Here is a 14,898-nt window from a genome sequence, read left to right as displayed (position 1 = left end):
ATCTTCTTGGTGAATAATTGTTTCCATATTGTATCCCCCACCAAACTCTGAGGTCCTCAGATCAGGGATTAGTGTCCCCACATATGTGCCATTTTTTCTTTTTTTTTCATATGGCTTGCACATAGTAGGTGTTCAATAAATACTTGTTGGTATGACTTAGAAGGATGGGTAGGACTTAGATAAACGCGGAAGAAGGGTTAGCATCATTCAATCAGGGGATTTGCTTGGACAAAGGTTCTTTTGTGTTATCATTTGCTGAAAATACTCAAGACATGGAATGACAGGGTAAGGATTTGGGGCTCAGAAGCAAAATCTTCCTTCAAGATCAGGAATATCTAGAGCAGACCCTGGTAGTGATGCTGAAGATATTGCTGCCTCTTAAAGAAAGGCTGTCCCTCACACTCAGCTTCCCTTGACTGGTTGTCATCTATCAATTGAACCTTCTGTAGCTGCTGCTAGTAGACTGGCTGCCATCCTCAGGCACTGGAGGGGACCAAGGTCTGGAGAAAGCCAAGCTCTCCCAAAGCATCTGTGAATGTGGGATGCAAGAGTCTATCCACAGATGCAAGGAATAGTCCATATTAGTCCAACCTTCCACGTAACACAGGAAGCCCCTCTACAACCTCCCTAACCTAAAGGGGCTGAGGGAGAGGCTGAAGAAGAGCCAAGAAGCAATCCAGGACCTCAAAGTAGCCTTTGAGTTAGGTCTTAAAGGATGGGTAGGCATCCAAGGATAGGGCATAGTGGTTAGAGCACCAAGACATAAAGTCAGGAAAATTCCTCTTCCTGAGTTCAAAACCATCAATGGGCACTTGTTAACTGTGTGATCCTAGATAAGTCACTTAACCCTGTTTGCCTCAGTGTCCTCATCTGCCAAATGAGTTGGAGAAAGCAATGGCAAGATCACTCTAGTATCTTTGCCAAGAAAACCCCAAATCAGGGCACAAAGAGTCAGACACAACTGAAAAATGACAAAATAACAAAGGCATTCAACATGACAAGAGAGAGAAGAGGGATGCTCTAAGCATGAAAAACTGCCTAACCACGGGCATGGAGGTGGAAGTGGAATAGCTGAGAGCCTATTCAGGGGACAGTATTTTGTTTTTGTTTTTAAGTTATGGGGCAGTTAGGTGGCATAGTGGATAGAGAGCTAGACCTAGAGTCAGGTAGAATGAGTTCAAATATAGTCTCAGACACTTACTAGCTGTGTGACCCTGAGTAAGCTACTTAATCTCTGGTCTGCCTCAGTTTCCTCATCTGTAAAATGGGGATAATAATAGCATCTATCTCCCAAGGTTGTTGTTGTGAAGTCCAAATGAGACATTAGGTGTAAAGTGCTTAGTACCACAGAATCTGGCACAAAGTGCTATATAAATGTTACCAATTAATGAGAGAACATATAAGATCAGGAAGGCTTGGTTCTGGGGGGAAAATGCTGAAAGTTTAGCTATCAGAGCCTGATGCCTTAGGGGTAGAGTCTGAAGTTTGGATGGAGAGCTGTCTTGACTGTTTGTAGACTGAAGTTTAAGTTCTATGAGGTTGCATTTTTTTGAACGTGTTAAAGCCTTTCCTGCCTTCAAAAATAAAAACAAATATTACTTTTATTATTATTATAATCATAATTTTATGATGCAATTATTATAAATAAAATATAAATTAAAATATAAATCAATATTATAAATAATATTATTAATTTAATATATGTTAAAGCTCAAAGTTGTACATGTATCTTTTAACTGAAAAAGTTGCATTTTATGATAAGTTTACAGTGATTACATTTTGTGATTATTTTATAAACTTAGAAATCTCATATTAAGATGTTACCAAAGGGCAGCTAGAGAGCTTAGTGGATTGAGAGCCAGGCCTTAGAGATGGGAGGTCCTGGGTTCAAATGTAATCTCAGATACTTCCTAGCTGTGTGACCTGGGCAAGTCCCTTAGCCCCCATTGCCTAGCCCTTATCACTCTTCTGCCTTGAAACCAATATACAATATTGATTCTAAGACACAGTAAGGATTATAAAAACACATAACCAAACAAAAAGAATTCCTGCAATGGCCCTATCCACAAAAGTATGTTTTATTCTTGAGTCCATCACTTTTCTGTCAAGATATAGATAGCATTTTGCATTATTGGTCCTCTGGGATCATGGTTGATCAGTGACGTATTCAGAGTACTTGTAGCTTTCAGAATTGTTCATTTTCATATTAATGAGGTTATAGCATGAATTGTTCTCCCAGTCTTCACACGCAGAGTTGCCTGGGGCATGGAAAGATTAAGGATCAGACAGCCAGCATGAGTAAGTCAAAGGCAGGATTCAAACCCATGAATCAGTTCATACAAGTCTTCCCAAATTTCTCTGAAATCGTCTCTTCATTTCTTAACACACAATAATATTCCCTTTAATATATATTTCATAATTCATTCATTCAATCATTCCCCTAAATCAGTCATTCTTTTAAAGAGTTCTCAAAATTCATAGATATTTTATTATCCCAATTACATGTAATAGTAATTTTCAACATGTTTTCCAAAATTATAAGATCCAAACTATCTTCCCCCTCCTTTCCTTCCCCCTACTTAGAGATGGTGAGCAATTGTAAATCAGTAGTTCTTAAATTGTGATCCAGGGTCCAAGATGTCCCCATGTTCATAACTACTTTCATAATAATACCAGTTATCTCTGACATTTTAGGACATTTTAATAGCTATAACTCATATAAACAAATATAACAATAGATATAATATTTGTTGAATAATTTAACAAATATTAATTTGTTGAATTATTAAATTTAAATATTTACTATTTGGGGATTTGTAGTTATAGCATGGGATATTAGTGTCTATTAGTTTTGAATGACAATGATACAGTTTTGAACCATAGTCATAGTTTGTTTGTTTTTTTTAACCCTTGTATTTCGGTGTATTGTCTCATAGGTGGAAGATTGGTAAGGGTGGGCAATGGGGGTCAAAAGTGACTTGCCCAGGGTCACACAGCCGGGAAGTGGCTGAGGCCGGGTTTGAACCTAGGACCTCATGTCTCTAGGCCTGGCTCTCAATCCACTGAGCTACCCAGCTGCCCCCATAGTCATAGTTTTGAATGAAAGCAAGCTTCTAGCCACTTGTTTGTGTCTTTCTAGGTATTCCTAGATGGCTCATTTTTGCAACTTGCAATGATACGCCGCTCAGATTCTACCATTTCCTTACAAAAATCTGCCTCAGGGGGCAGCTAGGTGGCACAGCTGATAGAGTGCCAGGCAGAGTTCAGTTCAAATATGGTCTTAGACACTTCCTAGGTGTGTGACTCTGGGCAAGTCATTAACCCCAATTGCCTCTGCTATTCTGTCTTAGAATTGTTACTAAAACAGAAAGTAAAGGTTAAAAAAAAATCTGACTCAAGCAATAGGTCCATGATCCCTGAGAGTGAACCTTCTCTAATTTCTGGTAGCAAAGAGCCAGTTAGCTATCATAAACTCTATCATTTCTGTAAATGAATATCTCATTCAAACATTTATTCAACCATTCTTTGTTGACATATTGTTGGTTGATTTCACTTAGGTGTTCTTCATAGAGGACTTCTTGGTTCCATTGTCCAATCTTAGCTGTTTCATAGAGTCCATCAAAAAATAAAGCAATATCAGTCCCATTCCATAAACCCAGTGGTGTGGACCTTACATCAGCCTTGTGAGAACTGAACACTAGTTTGCATCCCTTTTCTTGGTACCCTAAGATCAGTCTTGGGGTGTTTCTCTAGTGAGTTGGATTTCCGTTCAGCCCTAACCATTTGACTGGATTAAGAACAAGACCTGAGGCTTATTTGTATAAGGAGGATGCCATCCAGAAGCCTGGTGGCTCTCTGGCATTCATATGATGCTTGCCTCTTGTCCATATGGCTCCTGGATAAAGACCAGTCTCCGAGCCAAACTGAAGTCAAGTCTACCCAATCAGGGTGACCCAGAAAAAGTGATGTCACAGGAGATCCTAGATGGATCTAGGAATCTTAAAGGTTCTTTTTCTGGCCAAGCAGTGGCTGTTTCCTAGCAAAGCAAAGTAAAATGGGTAAAGTAAAAAAAAAAAAAAAAAAAAAAAAAGCAAAGAATCAAAAGGGACAGGTGGTGAGCAGCAAGTTTGGGTTAGTTAGGCAACCAGCCATGTGATTATATGCCTTTTCTCTTTCTGTCCCACTTTTCACTATTTAATAAATAATTAAAAAGTAATCATCAGTCTCCAGAGGATTCTGATTTTAAGACCCTTTACTAGTCTTTGATAAAGTTGTGTTCTGTTTTATTCCAAATGTGTTTCTGTAAAGTTTTTAACCTGTTTGTCATATATCCTTGATCCATTCTCTTCTCTTCCTATAACTGCCTTGACTTGGGGAGTCCTGTGACTTATTAATAATACTGAGATTTTGTTTGGATACTCTAAAAATATTGTCAATTTTAACCTTCCAATACTCTAGGTTGACTGGTATTTTTCAGGAAGACCTGACTGGTCTGGGATATCCAATTTTATTTGATGGCACAGAGTGAATGAGGGGAACTCCTGCCTGGTACCCCAGAAAGTGGGACTTTTCCAGTACAGATCATCAATTCCATAAGTTCTCTCATCAGATGAAAATTCTGATACACCAAAGAGCCACCTAGAGATAAAGATGTGCTGGTCAATGTTTAAAGACCAGTTCTCCAGGGGGATAAAAGTGTATATATATTTTTAATTTATTTTTAATATTTTATTTATATATTTATATATAAATGCTTAATTTGCATTACTTATAATGTAGATTATAATCTTCACTAATCTATATTTTCTCGGTACTTTCCTAAGTCTACATAATCAACAACATAATAAATCATGTTCTGCTTTGTAGCATTTGCCAATTTCCAAGTGAAAAATGTTCATGCTGAAAATTTAGCATAGGCCTTCCTGAGCTGGTATGAGCTGGCTCCAGCACATCCTGGTCTAAAGATTTCAGTCTGTCCCTCCCTAATTCCTCCATTTACTTCCAACGCAAACCCTGCCTCTGGGGCAAATTCAATCCTTTTTCTTGAAATGCTATTGACATATTATGTACTAGGCAGAGAGTACCAGGGGGACATCTGTCTGCCTGGGCAATTCCAAATAATCCCTACCCAGTCATGGGTCACCTTGGTCTCTGGCTGGGCCATCTTCACAATGAATTAGGGTCCTTAGTGACTCAGAGAGAATGTTCTCTTTAATTTTCTCCTTCTAAAAAGCCAGGATTGGAATTCTTGGCACTAGACTGGGGAAAAGAGAGGCCTCTGTTCTGCTAAAGGCTGTGTCAACCAAGCACCTTTGACAAGCGCCAAATGAGGTAGAAAACATATCTAACTGGGATTTGGGAGGCAGCAGTTTAAGAAATACTAGTGAGTCAGAGCTAGGAAATGCAGCAGCTGAGCCAATCCTAGAGGCCATAACCCTATGGGAGGGTAGTGGGAGGAGGCTACTCAGTACAAATGAGGAAAACATTTCTGTTAGCCCCTGACTTCCATATGCACACATACACACACATTTATACACACGTACATACACATTTTCCCACTGTCTTCCTTATCCTTATTTAGGGAGTCCTCACATCTTGAGGCCACTGGAAGATGCCCAACCTTCAGAGGTCAGCCTAGCTGCCATTCTGATCTCTGCTCTAGGGCTACTGTGGTGACCCTTGGAGATGAGAGAGATGCCAGGACCACATACACTTCCCTGGGGCATGATAGTTGAGAGCTTGGGCTAAGGAGAGGGCTGAGGGACCGCCATCTTGAAAAGACAGAGGACCCTTGGAAGAACGTATCCCAGAGTTGACCTGAAAGCAATATTTCTTGCCTACAAGAGAAGCTGGCTTTGCATTCTTTATCCACAACCTTTCCCTGCCTCCAACAACAGCCAATTTGTGTATCTGCTTGCTAGCAACCAGGGTCATTCTCTTTTCATTTCTCCACAGGGACTTCATAATTTATTTTAAATATCTCTGAAGATTCCTGAGAAAGCTACAACCTCAAATAAAGGGCTTTCTTGTAATCATATGGTTCAGTGGCAAGAATTCTAGCCTGATGTCAGAAGACCTGAGTTCAAATATCAGTTCTACCCCTCTATTCAATGTTTGTCCATACTAGCTTTTTTTTTTTTTACCAGATAAGAAACTTACAAGGAAAATGAAGGGCACAAAAAAACTCTTGACTGTGATTAAATGTGAGGGCTTCAACTTCATTTTCTTTGAACCTCAGTTTCCACATCTGTAAAATGGGGATGATACTGTACAAGGGCAATTGCCAGTATCAAGTGGCTAGAAAGAGGTGTTATGAGGAGGTGTCCCAAGTTTGTCTGGCGTCTAGTTATTCCCCTATTCCCAGTATTTTCTTTTTCAGAGGACAGCATGTACAAAGGTCTGTATAACTGGAAGCTATGATATTGGGAATTAAAATGACCCCTGCCACTCAATTCCATTCAACATGCATTTCAGGAAGCACCAATTGGATTCCAAGCCCTATACTAGGTATGAGAGATCCAACTGATTCTGACTACATGGAATTTATTACATTCTAAGGGGTGGGAGGATAATATATATGTTGACAAATAAATATGAGATTGGAGGGGAGCACAAGTAGCCCTAGCATTCCTGGATGGGAGAAGGAGGAGGGAGACAAGGACTCTCACCAGAACAGAAGATCCTCAATTCTTCAATCCACACAAAAGAGATATTTTTAAATGTTATTTTGTTTTTAGATTTTTTTCCATAGTTACATGATTCTTTTTGTCTCTCCTCTTCTCTCCCCCTTCCTGGAGCTGACGAGCAATTCATTGGGTTATACATATATTATCACTCAAATCCTATTTCTATGTTATTCATTTTTGTAATAGAGTCATCTTTGAAAACCAAGACCCCCAGTCACATATCCATGTAGACAAGTAATAAATCATGTTTTCTTCTGGATTTCTACTCCCAAAGTTCTTTCAAAAAAGATACTTTCTGACTTGTTTTCTTGGAATCCCAGAGTATCCATGCATATCATATGACTTTGCCTTGGGTATAATAACAGTGAACATAGTCAACATTTATATTGCCCTTTAAAGTCTGCAAAACACTTTATTTTATATATATATAATCTCATTTGAGTCTTATACTTACTCCATAAGCATTTCAGGAACATTTCCTTTTTGGTAGCCTATGTCCCGTGATTTCATCAGGATAGAACTTTCTTCTACCAGTCCAATAAGGAGCTACTCCGAAACTTAAGATCTTCGAGAGTTAACCAGAACTGGTTAATTCTGAGAGTTTAAGTGATTTCCTCAAAGTCACACAACTAGGATATGTCAGAGGCAGGACTTGAATAAGAGACCTGCTGACTCTGAGGACAGCTCTCTGTCCACTCACTGATTCATGGGGTCTTTCATGAGCAAATTTGCTATTTTATGTATGAGAGAATTGAAGATGAGAAAGGATGTGACTCTTTAAGGTATTACGGGTATTATTATCATCCCTATTTAACAGATGAAAAAACTGAGCATGAGAGCTTCAAAAGTGACTTGCCAGAGCAGCCAGGTGGTTCAGTGGATATCTGGTCTCAGATACTTCCTAGCTGTGTGACCCTGGGCAAGTCACTTAATCCCATTTCCTTGGTCCTTTCTACTCTTCTGCACTGGAACCTCTATTTGGCATTAATCCTAAACCAGAAGATAAGGATTTTTTTTAAGTGACTGGCTAAGGATCACAAAGCCATTAAGGCTCTGAGGTAGGCTTTGAATAAGTGAACAAAAGAAAGCAATGGCAAGTGTTTGAGCTACAAACACAAAAATAAGTCAGTCCCTGCTCTCAAGGAGCTCACATTCAAAGGAGGAAGACAACAGAAGGCTTCAGTTGCAAGTCAGGCAGAAAGGTACTTCTTTGGGTTCATTGGCACAGCAACTGGTCATATATCTTTAGTGGCATTTCCACCTATAAAATCACATTTGTTTCTTTTTAAGACCCTTACTTTCTGTCCTAGTAACAACTCTAAGACAGAAGAATGAAGGCTAGGCAAATGAGGTTAAGTGACATGGCCAGGGTCACAGAACTGGGAAGCATCTGAGGCCAGATTTGAATGAACCCAGGTCCTCCTGACTCCAGGCTTAGCCCTTTCCACTGTGCTACCTAGTCGCCTAAAAAGGTGTTCTATCAATGAGAATAAAGCTAATACCAATGACTTTTATAGTTTTTCTTTTAAACCCTTATCTTCCATCTTGAAATCAATACTGTGTATTGGTTCCAAGGCAGGATGGTAAGGGGTAGGCAGTGAGGTTAATTGACTTGCCCAGGGTCTCACAGCTAGGAAGCATCTGAAAGCACATTTAAACCCAGGATCTCCCATCTCTGGGACTCTCTATCCACTATACCACCTAACTACCCCTACCACATTCCTTTCTGATACTGAATCATTTGACAATGCATCTAATCTCCATAGGATAGCTGTGAAGGCTGAGCTGGAATCAGGACAAGATAGGACAGGAAAGGGATACCATTTTTGCCAGGGCTCTTGGTTTTACCAAGATTCCAAGTCCAGGGCTGTCCCCACTAACTGAGTTGCTATGTAGGCAACCATGTATAGTAATGAAAGCTCACATTTCTATTGTCATTTAAGATTTACAAAACAGTTTCTGCAAAACAACCCATGAGGGAGGTAAGGTCTAGTGGCATCATAAGTCTCAGTTTTCAGATGAGGAAAGATGGGGTGACTTTGGTGTTACTATTATAATCATTTTGGGGTGCCACAAACCATGCCCATGTAAGACAGTGCACTTAACCAATAAATATGGGGTGTGTTCTGACTATGCTGTCAACTCTTTGGGCTTCCCTATTCCCTGAGACAACAATTTTGAAATTAAGTCAAATAATAACCTTACAATGTCCTCTAAGTGTTCAAGTGAAAGGGTCAGCTGATACATCAAACTTCATTCTTATTTTAAGAAATTGCCACAGTCACCCCATCTTTCAGCCACCATTGTCCATTTTGGTCAGCAGCCAACCACATCAAGAAAAGACCCTTCATCAGCAATAGGGTTATGAGTTGCCCAAGGTTCAGATGTTGAGATGATGGTTAACATTTTTTAAGCAATGAAATATTTTTTTAAAATTAAGGTATATCCATTTTTTAGACATAATTCTATAGTACACCGTGTAAACATAACTTTTATATGCACTGGGAAACCCCCAAAATTCATGTGGCTGGCTTTATTCCAATATTCATTTTATTGAGGTGGTCTGGAATTGAATTATCTCCAATGTATGCTTGTATAAGAGAAGTGAAGGGCACCAAAACCACCTGACTATACTTGGTAAGATATCTTCATCACAATAATGTTCTCAACTGGGACCTCCTTAATCAATCAGTACACATTGAAGTGTCTACTATTTGTTAGGCACTGTGCTAAGTGTTAGAGATACACCAAAAGGCAAAAGACAGTCCCTATTCTTTTTTTAACCCTAAGATGGTTTTTAAACCCATCTTAGAATCAATGCTGTGTATTGGTTCCAAGCCAGAAGAGTGGTAAGAGCTAGGCAATGGGAGTTGTGACTTGCCCAGAGTCCCACAGTTGGGAAGTATCTGAGATCAGATTTGAACCCAGGATTTCTTGTCTCTAGGACTGGCTCTCAATCCACTGAGCCCCCTAGCTGCTCCTTCTCCTTGGTTTCAATAAACCTTCCAATATTCTCTATTTGATGCAAAATGAAATAGATTCTAGAGTTTACCATGCATATGAAGATAAGAAATAAAACACATATTTTACTTATTTTTATAAAGAAAATTATAATAATATAACAAATTTTTCACTACTGCTTTTAGAATATTTCAGTAAGATAATATAGTTATTTACCAGCTATTCATTGTACTCCCTAAACAAAATTCCCTTACCCTTTGGAGAACTATATACATATGCAATCCTGGACTACATGATCTCTAAGTTCCCTCCACGCTCTAAATTCTATAATCTCTTTGAGAAAAAAAGAAGGCAAATATTTGTCCAGCCCTTTGCAGTGAGCACAGTTTAAAACCAAACTCCAGTGACTCCTAGTGTTTTCAAGCATGAATATCTCTTTTTTATTAAAAAAAAATTCTTGAACCCCCCCCATGATGATAGTTGTATTAACAATATATATTAAGTCATCAACTAGTTACTGAACACCTACTATGCGCCTGAAACTGTGTTAATCAATGGGTAAACAAAGAAAGATAAAAAAAATCAAAACAAACAAAAAACAAAAAAAAAACAGTTCCTGGTCCCAAGGAGGTCACAGGCTAAAGGGGAAGGTGGTATACAGGCAACAATGTAGAATCAAGATATCTGTAACTCAGCGGCAAAGTAAGATAGAGTGTTGAGCTTAGACTCAGGAAGACCTAAGTTTAAATCAATTCTCAGATACTTACTAGCTGTGCCATTTTGGGCAAGTCACTTAAAAATCTCCATTTGACTCAGTTTCTTCAACTCTAAAATAAAGATAACAATAACACCTACCCATGAGAACTAAATGAGATATTTGTAAAGCATAGTTCCTGGTACATAGTAGGCTGCATATAAATGATGATGATGATGATGATGATGATGATGATGATGATGATAAATTGGAGAAAATAAACAACAGTAAGGCCCTAAACCTTAAGGAGGATTGGGAAAGACTTCTTGTAGAAGGTAGAATTATGGCTAAGATTTTGAGGAAGCCAAGAAGCAGAGATGGAGTGGGAAAGCATTCCAGATTTAGAAAATGCATGATGACAAAAAGCTATTAGGAATCTAGTAACACTTTTAAACAAATGGACATTTTCTTCATCATGAACACACTTGGAAAATAACAGTATATGTGAGACACTTTTTATGCAGTCAATAGAAGGTATACTTTATTTATTTACTACACTCTGTCATGCTGCACGTTTTGTCAGAAATAATAAAAATAATAATCCTGCCCAGTCTGAATATTGAGAATTGCCTCTCTAGTGCATTCTCATTTTCCCAAAGAATTTAAGAATATTCACCATCTCAGCTTTGAGGTGGGATGGTGGGGCTAATATTATCATGGTCCCATTTATCCTGGTGGCATAACTGAGACACTATGGGGTTGTTTGACACCCTGAAGCAGACTGTAGGCTCAAAAATTAATGCAATTGTGTCAAGAGTTGATGAATCTACAAAAATAACAACAAAAATTTTTACCCAAACTGTTTCTTGTTGAGACAAGAAAACAAGGTTGTCCACAGCAAAGTTTCATTCATGTCTTTTCAGGGAAAGGTTAATCTATTTCTTCTGGGCTCCTTTCTTCTGTAAGGTCATAACTTCACCCATAGGCAACTTTCAAAACACTTCCCTATATAGTTCTTTTTAGAGTCCTTGGATCATCCTGTAGGATCCCGGCCACAAACAGTGTGGGGGAGTCATGGAAAGAATATTAGATTTATAGTTGGAAGACCTAGTTTCATATTCCTGTTCTGATGTTCAGTAAATTATTTAACCTCTGTGGGCCTTATTTTCCTCATCTCTGAAATGAGGTACCTCCCAAGGGAGTACCGAAGCCAACTCTTCCAGGCTCCAAAGAGCTGAGTGTTGGATTTTCAGTGTGAACGTTTAAACCTTGGAAATTAGCAAGAACTACAAATCACAGCTTGATTTATTGTTTTGCTGATGGTCAAGAAAAAGGTGAGAGAGAAAATATTAATGAAAAGGATTAAATGAAAGGTGTGGTGCCTGTACATTATTTTTTCTGGATTAGCTTGTTATTAAATGTTTGTGAGCCCACCCCAGGACTGCCATTCTCATTCTGAGGGTCTTGGACCAGATGATCAGTTATGTTCCTTCAATTCTGAATCTTATGAACCCTGAATGTCAGGTCTGGACTGATGATCTAGTTCAATTCCTTCCAGATAAGGAAATTAAGGTTCAGAGAAACTAAATGATTTGTTCAAGGCTACACTGAAGCATAGAGAAGGAAATGTGTTAATTAAGGTCACACACCCAGGTAGAACTACAGCCCAGACTTCCTCACTTCTTTTTGTACCATAACTGGTCCTTTGCTGTGCCTACCATCATCACTGCCATATTCCCCAAGTGGATTTCTGGACTCATTTGGCCCCAGTTCAGACAGATTCAAAAGAAACACTGCTCTCCTCCAATCTAGTTTCTCTGTCAGTTTTCCTGGACTTTCTCTCCCTTTATCATCTATCAGCTCTCTCTCTTGCCTTTTTAGCTCCCTCTTTTCTCCTTCACCTCCCCCTACCATCTTCACTAACCACTTTCCTTCATCTGCATCTTCTCTCCCATCTTCTGTTCTCTCCCATCATCCTCTCTGTCTGTTCTTCATCCAATCCTCCCCTCTCATCCTTTGTCACTCTCTCTCCTCATTCTACCCCTCCCGTTTTCTTTTTAAATTCTCCTTCCCTGTCCTTTCTCCTTCTCTCTTTCTATCCTAGCTCCAGGGAGCAGGGAATGAATAAGCCTCTGGGCAAGAAGACTTGAATGAAGCCTGGCTGTGGATCTATGGAACCTGAATGGTGACAGTCCAAGGATTTTCCTCTCCCTGGCAGCCCACCAGGCCACTGAAATGAAATGTTTCTCTTCCCCCCATTTAGCTTCCCAACACATGTAAGAATCCTTCCCAGAGCATGAAGGATGGCCAGGGCATTCATCAGCTTGGAGGGAGGGAACATAGTTTTCCTAAGTAAGGCTAGAAGCAGACAGGGTTAGACAATTGGGTCTGTCCAGACAGAGCAGAAAATAGAAAACATTCAGGGAGGAACCGGAGACTGTGACATTGGTAGCATAAGGGGAAGTGTCTGGCAACTGATTTCAAGTCATTCATCTCAGGATGAATTGCTTTAAGCCTACACAGGAGGCAAGATGGGAGTGTCTGCTTGGAGGAAGTGGGGAGGATTGGGATAGAAAGGAGGCCTTGCAAGGTACCTGGCACGTATCAACCTCACCTCCTTAAATCTTCCCATACTAGTCAATCTTCTTTGCCTGGCACTGGTCCACAAGGACCATTTTGGATGTTATATAAGAAGTTTCTGAGGATTCCCGTTGGCCTTTGTCCAACATGTCAAAAGACACGACTAATTTTTGACAGGCTCTCAGTAGACTTGTCAATTCAATTCAATTTGATTTAACTATTTTTTATTGACTACCTAGTATATGTCCAGTGTTGTCCAGTACTGGGAGGGATACAAGAGACATAAGAAAGACTTCCTGATTTTTTTTTAAAAATTCATGTTTTAGTGGTTGGAGTGCTGGGCTTGGAGTCAAGAAAATCTGGGCTCAAATCCTGCTTCTGACACTAACTGTGTGAAAATGGACAAGACCATTAAACTCTCTGAGACTCAGTTTCCTACCTTGTAAAATGGGGATGATAATACTTGTTCTTCTGACCTTGTGGAGTTGTTGTAAGGATCAAATGAAGTCATGTTCTCAAGTTATGTATGTAAATCATCAACTGTATTCATGTCTCTTTGAATCATTCTCCTCCTGGCTCTATTCCCGATTCTCCAGATTTCAAAATCATGCCTCTACAACTGTCTCACCCTGCAACACTTCCAGTGGCTCTCTATCCCTCCTAGAATACTCTCATCCACTCTTTATGCCCTCCCCCTGCCCACTTTGTGTATTATCTTTCCCTTCTAGAATGTAAGCTCCTTAAGGGTAGGAATTATCTTTCTTTTTTATTATATTTGTGTCTCTGATGCTAAGCAAAGTGCTTGGCACAAGGTAAGTGTTTCCTTCTGACTATCTTTTACCACTTTAAGGTTTCCAAAGTATGAGAGATTAGCAGATTGGAATCAGGAAGACCTGAGTTTTCTAATCCTGCCTTACACTTTTATTAGCTGTGTGATCCTGGAAAAACTACTTAGCCTCAGTTTCATTATCTGTCCAATGACAATAGTTATAACTCCTACTACCTAGAGTTGCTGTAAGGATCTGTGTGTGTGTGTGTGTGTGTGTGTGTGTGTGTGTGTGTGTGTGCCTGCGTGCATGTGTATGGAAAGAGTTTTATAAACCTTAAGGCACTATATAAATGCCAACTATTGTTATTGAATTATATGATATAATTCATTATTGGTGATTTATACATTATGTTATATATCATATTAATTTATGTTTATGTACTATTTTATCTTCGCAAGGTATTTCTATCCATCACTGTATTTGTCCTTCAGAATAACCCTGTCAAACAGGCAGTGAAATATGTTTTCCCCCATTTTATAGCTAAGGAAGCTCAGAGCTATAATTTTGCCCAAAATCAAACAGTTTAAAAATGGCAGAGCTATGTCTAAAACCTACAGTCTCTGACTACAGGTCTGTCTGGTACTTTTTCCATGATACTCTGCAACATTTTCAAGTGAGATGGTTAAATAATAAAACAAACATGTAATTACGTTCCACAAAGTGAAGGATAATGGCATCATGGAAAGAGCACTGGCTCTTTTGGTAGTCCTAAGACCTGGGTTCAAATCCCAGTTCTGCAATTTACTACCTGTGTGACCTTGGGCAAGTTATTTAACCTTTCTAGGTTTTAATTTCTTCATCTGGTTAAGGAGGTTCGACTAAATGGCTTCTGAAATTGATATATCCCACCTCTAAAAAAGAAAATCTCATGACCCTATGTTATTATAGACAGTGAAATGATGAAAGGAAAAATGGTTAGGGAAAGCTTGTTAGAAGGGAAGACTCTGGTTTTATCCTTCTTCAAATATTTTGCTTATTTCCCCCTGTTCTAGTGACTAAGAAGTAGTGTAGTGTCTTTTTTTGGCATTGAAAAGAACTGAAAATTAAGGGGTGTCCATCAACTGGGAAATGGCTAAACAAATTATGTTATATGAATATGTTGGGTGTGTGTAGCATTACTGTTATGGTTTTTGTTTCAGCCCATGTA

Source organism: Gracilinanus agilis, chromosome 4, assembly GCF_016433145.1.
Source record: "Gracilinanus agilis isolate LMUSP501 chromosome 4, AgileGrace, whole genome shotgun sequence".
Taxonomy (NCBI): Eukaryota; Metazoa; Chordata; class Mammalia; order Didelphimorphia; family Didelphidae; genus Gracilinanus; species Gracilinanus agilis.
This window is presented reverse-complemented; position numbering follows the sequence as displayed.